The sequence below is a fragment of the Eucalyptus grandis genome, chromosome 4 (assembly GCF_016545825.1).
Source record: "Eucalyptus grandis isolate ANBG69807.140 chromosome 4, ASM1654582v1, whole genome shotgun sequence".
Lineage (NCBI taxonomy): Eukaryota > Viridiplantae > Streptophyta > Magnoliopsida > Myrtales > Myrtaceae > Eucalyptus > Eucalyptus grandis.
This window is the reverse complement of record NC_052615.1, coordinates 2,827,420-2,842,968: the sequence shown is the minus strand read 5'-3', so window position 1 is coordinate 2,842,968 and position 15,549 is coordinate 2,827,420. Positions and strand designations below refer to the sequence as shown.

The following is a 15,549-nucleotide window of genomic DNA, read 5'->3' as shown; positions in this document are numbered from 1 at the left end:
TCCAAAACCCATTCGACCTCTCTCCCTTTCCTCAATAGCTCTCGGAACTCCAGCTCTCTCTCTCTCCTCCTTTGCCTCCACTCTGCCGATGGCTCTCTGAACTCCGCCCATGGCCGATGCCGACGTTGAGACCAATCCTCTGTTGGAGGACTTTTAGTTCCCTCCTATGACATGATTGAGCCCAGGCACATCCGTCCTGCGATTGACTCTCTCGTGAAGAAACTGGTAAAACACGATCTTCTGTTTGATCGGGGTTTGTTGCGATTGTTGTTTGAGGTGTAATGCCTTTGTCTTCCACTGCAGGAGAGTAATTTGGAAGAACTGGAGAGGACCTTGGAGCCGTCATGGCCCAAACTTGTGGAGCCGTTTGAGAAGATACAAGATCGATGGACTGTGGTCTGGGGGATGATCGATTTTCTAGAGACCGTCAGGGATACGGCCGAGCTGCGTGCGGCAATAGAGGAAGTGCAGTAACTTCTTTCGCTTGGAGTGGGATTCTTGAAATGACGTTGGGTGATGAGAAGGGGCGAAGTTAGAAGACTTTAAGTTTGTTCTGGAGTAAGGGATGGCCACTCTTGCTGCTTTCGGATGAGTGGCTTTTCCAGTCTAGCATGCGATACGCTGAAAGCTTTCATGGTTTTCCACGTGATGCTTTTCCGTGTCTCCATTTTGGAATGCAGGCAGACGGGTTAGGTTCGATCTCAGACTCGACCAAAGTGAACCTATTCACAGCGCTTTTAAAGCTCTTCAACAGTTGCTTGATAACAGACCCGAAAAAAAGAAGAAAACAGTCACCTGATTGGAAGATATTGAGCGATGCTCGAAAGCGTGTGGTGGAAAGTGAGTAGAACATATGTACTTTGATCACCTTTTGTTGCTTTTCCTGGTAATCTGATAGTATCATGTCTTGATTATTCAATTTTCATCATGATCATCTCATCGTTGTTTCCCCTTTTCAAGTTGCATAGTGACGCCCGCGCCTTCTCATTAGATAGGTTGACGCTGGATTTTGGAATTATTTGTTGCAGACCAAATAGAGGAAAGGAGATCTGAATGGGGTTGCCTTGAAAGATGGAAGAAGAGAAGACTTTAACAAAATTGAGCAGGTGTGCAGCGTCGTTAAAATCTGCTAGTGGCGATGTTGATGATGTAAATTGTCTTTTCACCTATATATGAAGGACAACATTTGTACAACCATGATCTTGCATGATTTTGTTGGCTCTATCAATAACACGCGTCAAAACTCTCTTCATATATCTTATTTTCCCTGCTATCATGGGATAATTTGCTTTAAATTCATGTGTATAGAAACTAAAATTTGCTGTGACTTGTGGACTTGAACAGCATGTGATGTCCGGCACTTTTGCCATGGTTCGAGGGTGTCGGATCTATAATCTAGCATCCGAGTGATCGGAATTGCTAAATTCGAAACCCGATATAAAGTCTTGTGGTGGCACCGACTGCTTTCTTTATGAGCAAGAAAGTAGAATGGTAGATTATGTTATTTTAACATTTCAATTACCCAACCTCTGCCTCTTGATTAATTAGTTGACTGCAACGACTTCAAAAATTATGTCAAAAGTTTGATGAGAATATCATGAACGCCACGAGGAAATTCGAAAAATTGATTACTGATAAGAAGAAGATCAAATGATTGTCTTCTTATTTCTTTTTATTTTTTATGTTTGATGTTTGAATGGATAAGTGTGATGCTCGTTAGACAAAATATTTGTCATCTTTGGATGATACCATTTGAATTAGTCACTAATTGCGACCAACTCCAACTGCTTTTGGCCGTTGTCATGAGTATATGATTTGCAAGGGAAAAGAGGAAAATTTATGGCAGACAAAATTATTATTGTAGGTATTTATGGAATTATATATGTTGACACCCAAATTTTATCATTTTATTTAGGACTTAATTGCATACAATATTAAGAATCAGTCGCTAAAAAAAAAAAAAGAGGAGGCAAAGAATAAAATAAATAGCTTTCATTAAAATGCATCGTGTATGTTTTCTTAAAATCTATTACGTGTATATATTAGGAGCATTTACATAACTGTCACTAATTATTGGATCTAAAAATGTAAAAAAAAAAATTATTATTAAAAAATCGAATATTAAAAAAAAGGGGGGCGGACCGGGCTTGGTCTGGTCCTTCTCTTTTCTTCACTCCTTTTATGTGTTTTCGCTTGGGCCAAGCCCAACTTCATTTACTTTTCTCTAAGCCCAGCTTCTTCCTCCTCACGCCGGTCACGCCCTGCAAAAAAGAGGAGTACAAGTCAGAGAGAGGAAACGGATGGCGAGCAGCAGATCGCGCAGCGTGATCCCAGGGGGCCATGCGCGCTTGCTGGCCGAGCATAAAAGCGAGAGGGGGAGAGGCTTTTAACAGGGGAGGTCGGCTGTTTTTTTTCGGAGTCGAGAGAGAAAAGAGAGCACCGGAGAGAGCTCGAGAGAGTAGAAGGCGAGCCAAAGGGAGAGAGTGAGACTGAAGGACAGCTTCGCCGTCGCCAATCGTCCGCCCAAGGGTCGTCGTCCACCGCAGCGCTCTCCTTCGAACCAGGTAGGTCATTCCCGAGTACGTCTGCCCTGTTTTTGGTGGGGCGTCGGGCTGGAGCTCATGGTCGACCAGTTTTCACTTCATTCCTCACACAGCATATGCGTGCTTTTTGTAGTGCTTTATGCAAATATTTGTTTGTGTTTGGTGTTATGGCCGAGACTTGTCATTTTTGTTTAAACTCAAGATAAATGCTGATAAACTTGTCCCCGAGTCAATCCAGAATAGAGTTTATGTATCGTGTGATAATCTTGGCCTGAACCCGAGCCCCGATCGAATCTATGCTTACCTCTCTAGTTAGCGTCTTAGGTGTTCGATAAAATGCCTGAGTGAATGGCCGAAGTCCTTGATGCCCAATAATCCAGTTTGATGACTGTTTGCCTTTGTATTGTTGAACCATGTCTGCTGTCAATTTTTTTGGTATATTTTATTGTGATTCCGTGGCATGTCTACCATCTCTTTGAGCTATCGCAAGAAGGACCTCCAGCAGAACTACCTTCCCTCTCTGGCGGGTCCCATGATTTAAGACGGTCCTAGTCGGCACTTCTTCCCATTTAAGTGTAACCTATTTGTTTGGCAAAAACCTGGGATTGAAAATGTTAGTTTCGGCATGGTTATTTCCTTTGGTTGTTGTGGTCGCCGAGGTTGGGTGTTATTAGCCGGAGTTGGGTGCTGGTGGCCGGAACGATGGTGGAGCCGTGCGGTGTCCGTAAAGGATGGTTTAGAGTTGTGGTTTTTTTTTTTTTAAATGAAGAAAAAAAGGCGTCGGGGAAGAAGACGACGCCCGAAGAAGAGAACGTGTAGAGAAGAAGACCAAAAGGAAAAAAATAAAAGAAGAAACAAAAGAAAAGAAAAGTATAGAAAAAATGAAAAGTAAAACAAAATATGGAAAAAGAAAGTAAAAGGGTCTTCGGGAAAGAGGAGTCGCAGATTGTGCAGGGAAAAGGGATGCAGTGAGAAAGACAAAACAAAAAAATTACTTAATTAATTTTTATTTTTAAAAAATGAAAACGTTAAAAAAATATCCATAAGTGTTGGATCCGAGTTTGGGTTGGGTCCACGGACCAGATAACCGAACCCATTTTCTCAAATATAATAATATTCAATATTCAATATTAAAAAAATTTCAAAAAAAATCAAAAATTTCGAAAAATAATGAAATTTAAATATACTTCCGAAAATTCAAAAAAACTCAGAAAGCATTAAAAAATTCGACCTTTTCCTTAATTTTTTATAATAAAAAAAAACAAAAACATTAAAATTAAAAACATAAAAAATATGAAAGTTTCAAAAAAATTATAAAATGATGGATGATATCAAGTTATGATAGAAATGACATCTATGAAATTTTCCTAATTTTAAAATGTCATTTTCCTAATTTAATGCTATTTTGCTATTTTATAGCCATTTTTGTAAATAATTCATTTTGCATAGATTAAAATTATTTAGAGTAATTTCATGCATATTTGAATTCTCATTTTACTCATGGGGTCCTATCCCGGGCGTGATAATAAGGCCATGTAATATTATTTGTCTAACTAGTATCGTTCTTTTTTTTTTCCTTTTCTGCATTTATTTTTAAGTCATTTCAATTTCTTGGATGTTTACTTATGCACCGCTTTTCATTAATTTGAGTATAAATTTCTCTTCTAAATTATGTTAGGATTAGTCTAGACATTAAAGAAAACAAACCTACAAAAACATTTACATGGACACTTAACGGTTTTAAAAGAATTATAATTGGTAATCAAGATTGTGTGGCTATTTAGATAAACAACCTTCCAAGTTAATGGTACCACAAGGGCGCTAATAGAAACATTAGCTGACCCAATAGGCTAGTGGCGACTTCTAGAAATACAGGTTGTTAAGAATTAAAATTCAAAATCCAACGTCGCACGAGGTATAGGCTTGGGAGAGCCTGCACCTAATTTATGGTCATTGGTCTGCGTCTTTAAACAAATACCCCTAAACCTTCTTTCTTTTCCCCCGAATGGCAAAAGAGAGGTCGCGACAATATACATGTAATGTCTCTAAAATAAATTAAGTATTTCTTAAGTATGCTTCTGAACGTCTCTTTTTCTCCGTTTTCCTCGAATCATCCTAGAGGAGAATCTATTTGCATGGGTGAACAATTCATTGCTAGTGCTTTATCAACACATCTTAATGCAAGAGTCTCATCAGGTTTCCATGGCAACAAGAATGGCTACCATTGATAGAGCGGAAGAGTTTCTGGAAAAACTTAGGGGTGCTTCATGGGATGCTGCAGTTCAAGGTATGATGTAGATGAATATACCTGGTATATTAAAGTCTTTTCAGTGCATAATCCTTTATTTGTAATCAATGTTGGTTTGTGCTTCACAAGATTTTTTGTTTCTTACCCTCTTTCGAGAAACCTAATAAACTTTAGGGGAAGGAAAATGATTTAAAGGCTTAGCATCGCTTGTTTCTATGAGAATATTGCCAGATATGAGGTTTCCCTTTTGTGTTCCCCTGTGATAAATATTCAAGATGGTTCTCTGCTGCTTCAAATGAGCATGCTATACCCTATATTGCATCGTTATCTGTTCTCTTGCATATATGCATATGAAGAGGGTATTAATTACACCCACCCTCTCGTCACGATGTTATCCCCAATTTCTTTCTTGCAAGTCGTGCTTGTCCAATTGCCACTCATCATCTGGTTTAGCTAGCCATCTGATCACTAGATCCACTTTTCACATACTCGACAAACCTAGTTATAGTAAGGAGATGGGGAATACTAGGAGCATCTAGAATATTGCAACAGCAATGCAGTCGTTGAAACAATAGCATTTTATACAAATCTGAATGTGCAAATGGTGGTAATGAGGGTTGTGGATGGATAAATAAGTTGGATGGGCCTAGGAAAGTAAGGGGCAGGGCTGAACCTTTAGTTTAGTATGATGACATCGACTGCCAATATTAGGTTGCTTAGAGATTTTCTGTCCACTTTCAACTCAACGTCCATGCATTGCCTTGATCATTTAGACGTGGAGGACCTAAAACACTTAGCCAAGAATGAAGGGGCAAAAGAAGATGATGATTTGAACAATTGGGACATTGACGAGGCAAGGCTGCTTGCTTCAAAACATGACAAACTTGAGATTGCTGTTAAAAGGTGTGAGATTGAGATTGGTTATCCAGATGAGGAGGACCCAGTTTTGTCAAGAATCAAGGGGAGAGGCTGCTTGAAGCAGAAGATGACATTGATGAGGTTTACTCTCTGTCTCACACATGCGTATAGTGTTTTACACAGCGAAAATTGCATTACTGACTGAATAATCATGCTGTAATATACATCATAATACATATATATACAGATGCACATGTATGTACATGTAGGGCCCAAAGGGGGTACCTTTTCTTTTGGGGAATTTTGGGGGTTGGGGGCATCGAGAGTGGGGAGAAAGGACTTCACAGGAAACCCGGGGATTGGTGGGGTGGGCGGTGGACGTGATAAATGCAAGAGTGCCTTGATTTATGTATGTGAATATGAATAGCCTCACAACTTTCTGCAATTTCCAGATTATTCACGCGTGCATTTCTCATTGCCAAAAGTGATGGAGGGCCTTTTCAACGTTGCAAAGACACTTTTCAGTATTGAGATTGAGGCTGCTGATGGACTAGCACCGGTAAATAAGTGTAATGCTTTGCTTCTGCCTTTCCTGTGCTGTTAGTCCATGTATTCTGATAAAATGCTTATCTATTCTCCAGGTCTGGAACAATGATGTTAGATTCTACCGTGTGAAAGATTCTACCGAAATCCAATTGCATACTAATATCATGATCCGTTTTCTTGACCATCTGAGAAAAGGGAGGAAACTGGACAAGTGTGGTTGTTGGTCGAAGCCATGTGCTCTCTTGAGATGGTGCAAATGCAAGATTACCCATTGCTATCATAGTGTGCAATCAAACACCAGCTTTGCGGAACAAGCCGGCTCTTATGACGTTCAAAGAGGTTGAGTTTCAACTCCTTTCCTCGGTCTATTGACCTTCTTTTCTACTAGGTGTGCTCGAAATACTAAACAGATGGAGGGTAGCTAGTGTAGCCACAAGCTAATGCAAGACAGTGGGAACAAAATGTAGCAATCAGAAATAGTAGATGAGGGTCTTTTAGTCTGGTTTCGACGATCTTAGTTTTAATGATTGGATTTTAGTGACTTCTCGACGATTCTAATTTAAATAGGGTTCAAATTCTGCAATTGTAAAGACATTCATGAGTCCACATGTATATTTGTCCTCATTCCACCTGTTAGGAGCAGCACTGCTGAAAGAATTGAGAAGTAGGTCCGACAACAATTGTTAGCAAGAGAAGATTAGTTTCTAGAAGACTAATGATGTAAATGCGAAGCAATTTTTTGCTTGAGAATTTTGTGATGACAGTCTATATTTTGATGTGGTTTCACAGAATCCTCGTAGTGCTAATATATTTCTGTGTATAATGCCTAAACAGATGCACTTCTCTCCTCCAATGCCTGTATCTAAAAATGGGTCTATTGTTCAACTTTCAATATTGCCTGCTCCCCATCTAAGATCGTTCTGATTCACACCTGATTCTTAATGAGTCCTCGGTCATTGACCATGCGGTTTTATGTGATCCATTGACCCATTCTTGGGCCATGATAATTTTACCCTTTCAGATGATTTTGTCATTGTTGCTCAGATGAATGATGAGACTTGTGACCTTATGCTCACTGTAGTGGTTACTTGTCCATCATTAAATATCTTCATCCTCTGTTTGATATCTGCCATTTAATATATGTGTTGCTGAAATTGGCAGGTTAAAGTTGTTTTTCATGAATTTGGGCATGCGCTTCAGCACATGCTAACTGAACAAGACGAAGGCCTTGTTGCTGGCTATAGAGGAATAGAGGACGATGCTGGGGAACTCCCCTCTCTTTTTATGGAAAACTGGTGTTTTCACAGGTAATTTTGTCTAGTAGTACTCTCATAGAGCTTTAGAACTCATTGACGTGCCATCGTGGTTATGCATATGCTCTGGATTACAGCAGATGATCGCTTCATGAAGCATTATGCGATGTGTGTTGCACGGCTTTTCTACTGTCTCTAGATCTAAAAGTGAGGAGGAGAGGATTGCCTCCTTTGTCCTCAGCAAATGATAGGCCAATGATCTAGATGTTACTATATGATTTGTGTGGCTCTTGTCGGGGTTTGTTGAGATGAATCACAGTTGAGGTTCCCAGTTACTGGTTTCTTCTTAATATATTTTACACAGTTACCGAGGTCTACTTATAGACAGGTAGAAAAAGGAAACAGACCGGAAAATAACGTTAACCTATATGGTATGTCTATCAACTATATCTGAAAGGACAGTTCTCAAGCTTTGTAGTTAGAGTAGACGATGAATGGGCTTTACTTACCGACTCACCTTCTCAATATTTTATCATTTCTCCTCTTCAATGTATACTCATTACATTATATTTCATCTATGCCTTTTTAACTTGCATACCCATATAGATTTTGTTTATTTGGACCTTTTGATCCATTAATTTATACGATGCATGAATAAATCCCATATTGATCACTTTAATATTGGATTTTATAGATTATCATTCCGTTGCTTGTAAGTCTTTTCCTTACTTTACTACTTTAGTTTGTGTATAACATACGTTAGTTAGGGATATTTTATATCAATCCAGCTTATTTGCACTTTCTTAGTAGTTCCAATCGTAAGTCCTTTACTGTTGTTGCGTTGTGCGTGGATAACATATAAAGTTGTGATATTTTATATTAATCCAACTGATTTGCATTTCTTTAATGATTTGGCTGTCTGTCCTATGTTACTTCGTGTGCCTATTAGTATATATATCTTACACATATTAAAAACAGAAATTGAGTTTAAGGTATTCATGTGCACAACTTGGGCATGGATAGTTACCCCAGTAATCTTTAAATATGAAAAATTATTTCCTGGAGGATACATCGATTGATTTATACCTCCACAATGTTATTTAATATTGGTTTTTTCGCTTTTCCTATATTATGTTCCTGTTTTGTTAAAGCTTAGTTAATCCTTAAGCTCGAAAGAATAGGTAGTAAAGAAACCCTCACTGAGAAAGAGTACTTATCGTTATGTCCACATCAATATGTATTATGTAGGTTTTAAGCATATGAATGTGATAGTTTATATAAAGAAACAATACATCCATTTTTTCAGTTATTAATTTTGTAAGGTTCTTTAAGAGTGAATATCCTGACTTTGTTTCCCCGCTGTTAAAACTCTTTCCTCTTACCTCCATGTTAATTGAAATGTTCGAATCTATAATGATTTCATATAAACTTCTATTTTCTGAATTTTGTGTTTTTATATTTGTGACTATTAGACGCATGAAACATAATAAAGAAATTAACAAAATGAATATTGTCAACTCAATCTCCTGCATATCAATAACATCGACAAGAAAACAAATTGTCATTATGAAAATGTTGAGCACTTTCTCAAGAAGTTTGACTGTAAAATGAACTAAGCTTTGCTTGAAGAGAGAACTTTAAGCATGTATAATATAACCAATTTTTCTTAGAAACACGGGAACACTTCATCTCAATACAATATTTCTTTTATTTTCTTTATCATTCCTTTTACTATTTTGTTGCCTTGAACAAAAATACTTTTAACATCTTATGTTTTTTAGGAAAAGCATTGAGACCAACATCATCTCTTTCACTTTAGTCATAGTAAACAAGTCGTCATATAAATTGACGTGCAAAGCTTTCAAATTCAACTGTAAAAACTTGACATAATTATGTTCGAGAATTGTTTGTAATTGTGCTATAATAACCTATGAACAATTATCAGCAAAGTATGCTAATTAAAGATCATTTATGCAGCGAGGCGCGGGCATATTTTGAGTTGAAAGATGATTGCATTGTCTTTTTTTCCCTGTGGAGATATTCTTGGCCATTTTGTGACTTTACCATTTGACACGGTAAAAAAGCCCCCCTCTATCATGCCACAAGCGCCCCTACTTGCAAACACTATATATGATTGCACGTATAGTGGTAACCTGGGAAAATTATTATATTATCATTGAATTGGAGGAATACATTGATGAAATTCGCAAAGCATTATAAAATTGGTGAAAGTCTCCCCGAAGCCTCATGTCGATTAGTCATCGACTCTACTTTTTGAGCCGGCACTAAAACCTTCAAGAGGTTACTTCGACTTATGAAAACTTATTTTGCTTTTGTTCTTTTATACACATGTACATGTACAGCATACGATTTAGGCATGAACCGTTCTTTTTCTTTTCTCTTCTCCCCTAACTATTTTTCTCTACAAAAGAAAAAAAATCTATAATTCAGTGTACAATAAATTTCTTCCAAAACTTTCTAGTTTTTGCTGTTGTTTATTTGGGCTGACTAGTAATTAGTTGGGAAACCTCTATGTCCATTAACTATAATAAGTGAATTTTCTCTGCATGGTTTAGCATATTATACCAACTCTAAAAAGGTCATGTCATCCGATTCTTCCCTTTCCAATCTATCTTCCTGTCTTTTCCCCTTTGCATCTTTCACTTGGTTTGATGTCCATGGTTCTTAGGCATCACAAACCCTTGACCAAAGTAATTGTAGAATAGGTCCAGTTCTTCAGCTTCTTGTCTTTGTCTGGTTAAGAAGCAAGCCATTTCTAGCTCCTTACTTTTGTGACACCTTTTGAAGTTAGTTTTCATAGCTTCGAAAGAGAGAAAAAGCTTTTCTAGCACATTGCCCTATCCATGGGGAGTCTTCTCACGTGTACTTTGTCCGTGGTGCTGTATTTACCACTGTATTTATTAAGAGGTGAATGCTGCACCTCTTGTTTATTGAGGTTTCATCATCTCTCCTATTCGTAATATCCAAGCACACAATTTTGAATTGATAACACAAAAGGAGAGGACTCCATTACGGCAGTGAGGAAAAAAGTTTACTCGTTCGTTTAACCTCAGTGCAAGCATGGTTTCTACCTTAATGTTTACTGTAAATACTCTGAAATGATGCAATATCAAATCAATTTTTTCGGAGAAGATCATTGTTCATTGATAGAATGAACATTAGCCAAGTAAAATAAGATTATTGGAAAACCGGAAATTGTATATGCCGAAAAGTTGCTCTCTTCAGGAATTGTCGTTTTGGGCATAACTTTGTTAATACTTGCTTTATTGTTTGTGGATCTTCTTAGATAAGATGCGGAATTGCAGATCTACAGCTTCATGCAAAATATGTTCTTGGGTCAAAATATGTACTTGATATGGATCGAAGGATTTGTGAAAAAAAATTAGTGATCCCTCCACTTCCTAAGCATCGATTCCTTTGTAATTTTAGCCATATATTTTCAGGTTTGTCTTCCTTACCGTCAGAATGGTTCTTTGAGAGTATCAATAAGATCTATATCTTATTGAATCATCTTAATCTTAAGTGGGTGTGAATTTATTGCTTTTCACTCACCTTCAGGTCCATGTGCAGCTAGTTTTTACGATTACAAGGTACTGATATTCTTTTTTGTTGGTAATGCCGAATATTTTTTTTTCAGGTTTATTTGGCTGCTTCTAATAGTTAAAAGATGAAACAATTTCTCTTAATATAATACGGCGGGCTGTCGTTATGAGCACTGGTTTATCCATATTCATGCTTGAGATTAAATTATTTCCGTAAAATACGTGATTATAATCATGAATGTTTTGATTATAATTCTAAAGCATGTGTAGATAGCATCTCGCCCACTGGAAATCAACACATTCATGATTATAATCAAAATATTCATGATTATAATCACGCATTTTTATAGAAATAAATTAATTTCAAGCATGAATATGGATACCAATGCTTAGAAGTGACAGCCCACCCTAAGGAAAAGGGTCGTATTATATTAAGAGAAACCGTTTCATCATTTAATTATTAGAAGCAGCTAAATTAACCTGAAGAAAAAATAAATTCCGGCATCACCAATAGAAAAAAAATATCCTGTACCTTGTAACCGTAAAAACTAGCTGCACATGAACCTGAAGGTAAGTGAAAAGTAATAGATTCGTACCCACCTAAGATTAGGATGATCCAATAAAGTATAATTACTCTCAAAGAACCATTATGACGGTCAAGAAGACGAACCTGAAAATATATGGCTAAAACTACAAAGAAATCGATCCTTAGAAAGTGGAGGGATCACTAGGGTTTTTTCACATACCCTTTGATCCACATCATGTACAGATTCTGATCCCTAGGAACATATTTTGCATGAAGTTGTAAATCTGCAATTCCGCATCTTATCTGAGAAGTTCCATAGACAATAAAGCAAGTATTAACAAAGTTATGCCCAAAACTACATCAGAATGATTCCTGAATAGAGCAACTTTTTCGGCATATACAATTTTCCAATAATCTGATTTTACTTTCCTAATGTTAATTCTAACAATGATCTTCTCCGGAAAAAATTGATTTGATCTGTATCATTTCAAAGAAGTAAACATCAAGGTAGAAACCATGCTTGCATCGAGATTAAACGAAAAGGTCGTATTATATTAAGAGAAACTATTTCATCATTTAACTATTAGAAGCAGCCAAATTAACTTGAAGAAAAAAAAAATTCCAACATCACCAATAGAAAAAAATATCATGTATCTTATAACCGTAAAAACTAGCTGCACATGAGTGAAAAATAATAGATTCATACCCACCTAAGATTATGATGATCTAATAAAGTATAAACCATTCTGATGGTCGGAAGACGAACCTGAAAATATATGGCTGAAACTACAAAGGAATCGATCCTCGGAAAGTGGAGGGATCACCAGGGTTTTTTGACATACCCTTCGATTAACATCATGTACAGATTTTGATCCCCGGAACATATTTTTTGCAATTCCGCATCTTATCTGAGAAGTTCCACATACAATAATATTAACAAAGTTATGCCCAAAACTATATCAGAATGATTCCTAAAGAGAGCAACTTTTCGGTATATACAATTTCCAGTTTTTCAATAATTTGATTTTACTTTGCTAATGTTCATTCTATTAATGAACAGTGATCTTCTCCGGAAAAATTGATTTGATCTGCATCATTTCAAAGTATTTGAAGTAAAGTAGAAACCATGCTTGCATTGAGGTTAAACGAACAAGTAAACTTTATGTTCCCTCATTGTCATAAGGACATGAGCTGATGACATATGGAGTCATCTCCTTTTGTGTTATCACTTCAAAATTATGTGCTTGGATGGCCACGAACAGGAGAAATGATGGAACCTCAATAGATAAGAGGTGCATTCACCTCTTAATAAATACAGCACCACAAGGACAAAGTACATGTAGAAGACTCCCCCATGGATAGGGCAATGTGTGCTAGAAAAGCTTTCTTCTCTTCCGAAGCTATTAAAACTAACTTCAAAGGTGTCACAGAAGTAAGAAGCTGGAAATGGCTCGCTTCTTAACTAGACAAAGACAAAGAAGCTAAAGAACTTGGTTGAACCTATTCTACAATTGCTTTGGGCAAATGTTTGTGATGCCTAAGAACCATGGGCATCAAACCAAGTGAAAGATGCAAAGGGGAAAAGATAGGAAGATAGATTGGAAAGGAAAGAATTGGATGACATGAACATTTTACAGCTCGTATAATATCCTAAACCACGCAGAGAAAAATCATAGTTAATGGACATAGAGTGTTCCCCAGCTAATTACTAGTCGGCCCAAATAAACAACGGCAAAAACTAGAAAGTTTTGGAAGAAATTTATTATACATCGAATTATAAATTATTTTTTTTTTGTAAAGAAAAATAGTCATGAAGAAGGGAAAAGAACGGTTCATGCCTAAATCATTAGCGGTGCATGTACATGCATACAAAAGCAAAACGAGTTTTCATTAGACAAAAGTAACATCTTGAAGGTTTTCGGTGCCTGCTCGAAAAGTAGAATCGATGACCAATCGACATGAAGTTCGGAGAGACTCTCGCTAGTTTTATAATGCTTTGCGAATCCCATCAATGTATTTCTGCAATTCAATGGTAATATAATGGTTTTCCCAGGTTACCACTATACGTGCAATCATATATAGTGTTTGCAACCGATATGTGACTATGGAGTCTAAAATTGTGAAATTGTAGTTGTAATTATAGGTAGAATATTAATTGCTTATAGTGTCACAACCCGAATCCCTATCCTAAAGGGATTGGGGTGACACGGCTGTCCTTTCTCCTGAATGACGCAACCTCAAACCACCCAAAGTCCAACTCCCAAAAGTCCCCATGGGCCATTAATTGAGAGACCTGAAAAATATGATAAGAAGAAAGGAATGAGCTACCACGGCCTAGTAAGTAATGCATTTCTTCTAAGTGGATTGAGCAATCACTACGCATATTTAAAACACAAACATAATTCACTTTCATCAAACTAAGAAATTTAACAAACCTTCAAGGCCAAAATGTAATCTTTCTTACTTTAACACAATATGTTCAAAGCAAAAAAAAAAAAAAAAAAAAAAATCAAGATAATAGGCAAACGCCAATGGTCTAACCCATGGATCAATCTCATAAAACATGTATCAATGGTCTATTCCATTTATTGATCTCATCAAATCACATGTCGATGGTCCACTCCATTAACCAAACTTAAATCATATGTCAATGGTCCGCTACATTGACCAAACTCAAATATGGTCCACTCCATTGACCAAACTCATACCACATGTCAATGGTCCACTCCATTGACCAACCCATTGCTCAATATCAAAGCAATATCAAATATGGTCACGATACAATGCCTGGTGATGAGGCAACTAAGATTCCTCCATTGACATTGTCTCCACCTATTATTAACCGGTGGCTCGGCTCACAAGAATATCCTAGAATAGTATGCACATATCCACAAGTCGGCTCACAGCGATATTGAGCATCAATACAAATCTAGAACAATATCATCCACAATCCACAAAGCCAAATCCATAAATCATTTCATATATCACCAAAGATTTCGCAACTCAACTTATTTGCTAAAAATACTTTTCATAAAACACCCTTAAATAATTTCAAAACTCTTACCAAATCAAATGCATGTCATAAGACATTTCACAAATTGATATACATAATATTCCATAACCCATGCTCAAAAAGCTTTTCGTAAAAAGGTTTCGTAAACCCAAAATATATAATATTTCTCAACTTCGTTTCCCAAACAAAATATATATTCCCACCAAAAAGTTCTCACACTATTTATAAATATCAAAATGTTGTAAATGCCAGATCCAATTTTATGCAACAAACATGCTTATTCATAACTCATAAAATGTCAAATCTTTATAATTTGAAGACATGAGTTTATAAATTCTTAGAAGAAATAGTATCACTCACTGGGAAAGCCCAAACCAACCTACTACAGTTACTCGAGCTCACATACTCAAAGTCCTAACAAATAACCAAATAACACTATCAAAAGATTGAGTAAAACGATATTTTTATAAATGACTCAATCACACTATGCCTATTCATTGAGAAAACGACATCCATACGCCAACCAACGCTTGCCCATACCAAAAATCTATTGTTGTCCCATCGCGCTCTAAACTTGTTTGGGCCATAATTTCCTCCACATAGGTTATTTTCAAACAAACCATAGAAAGCCCTTTTGATGTACTACAAAACCCCAACTCAGCCACCCCAAAGACTCATTGAAAACAGCTGAAATTCAGGCTTGAAAATTACTGTTCGGAACCCCACCAGCACGCGCAATGAACTTCGAAATTTTGTTCTGGCCAAACCATAAGTCCAAATTGAGATCTGTAAGATTCTACAACATCACAACACCTTAAACTATCACTTCTATAAAAATATGCAGTTCAACGACTTAAAAAATTAGACTTCACTGCATGAATATCCAATAATTTCGAATTTTAGTTCTAACCTTGAAAAATAATCCTATTAGAAGAACGATAGGTGCGAGCGTTTACCGGGCGTTGCAAATCTGAGTTGAATCAGCTTGGGGATGTGTCC

General features: G+C 36.9%; 1 pseudogene; it reads left to right on the top strand.

Moving 5' to 3' along the window:
• Positions 1-109: 109 nt before the first annotated feature.
• On the top strand, positions 110-9,726 carry LOC104442527 (annotated as a pseudogene).
• The last annotated feature ends 5,823 nt before the right edge of the window (positions 9,727-15,549 follow it).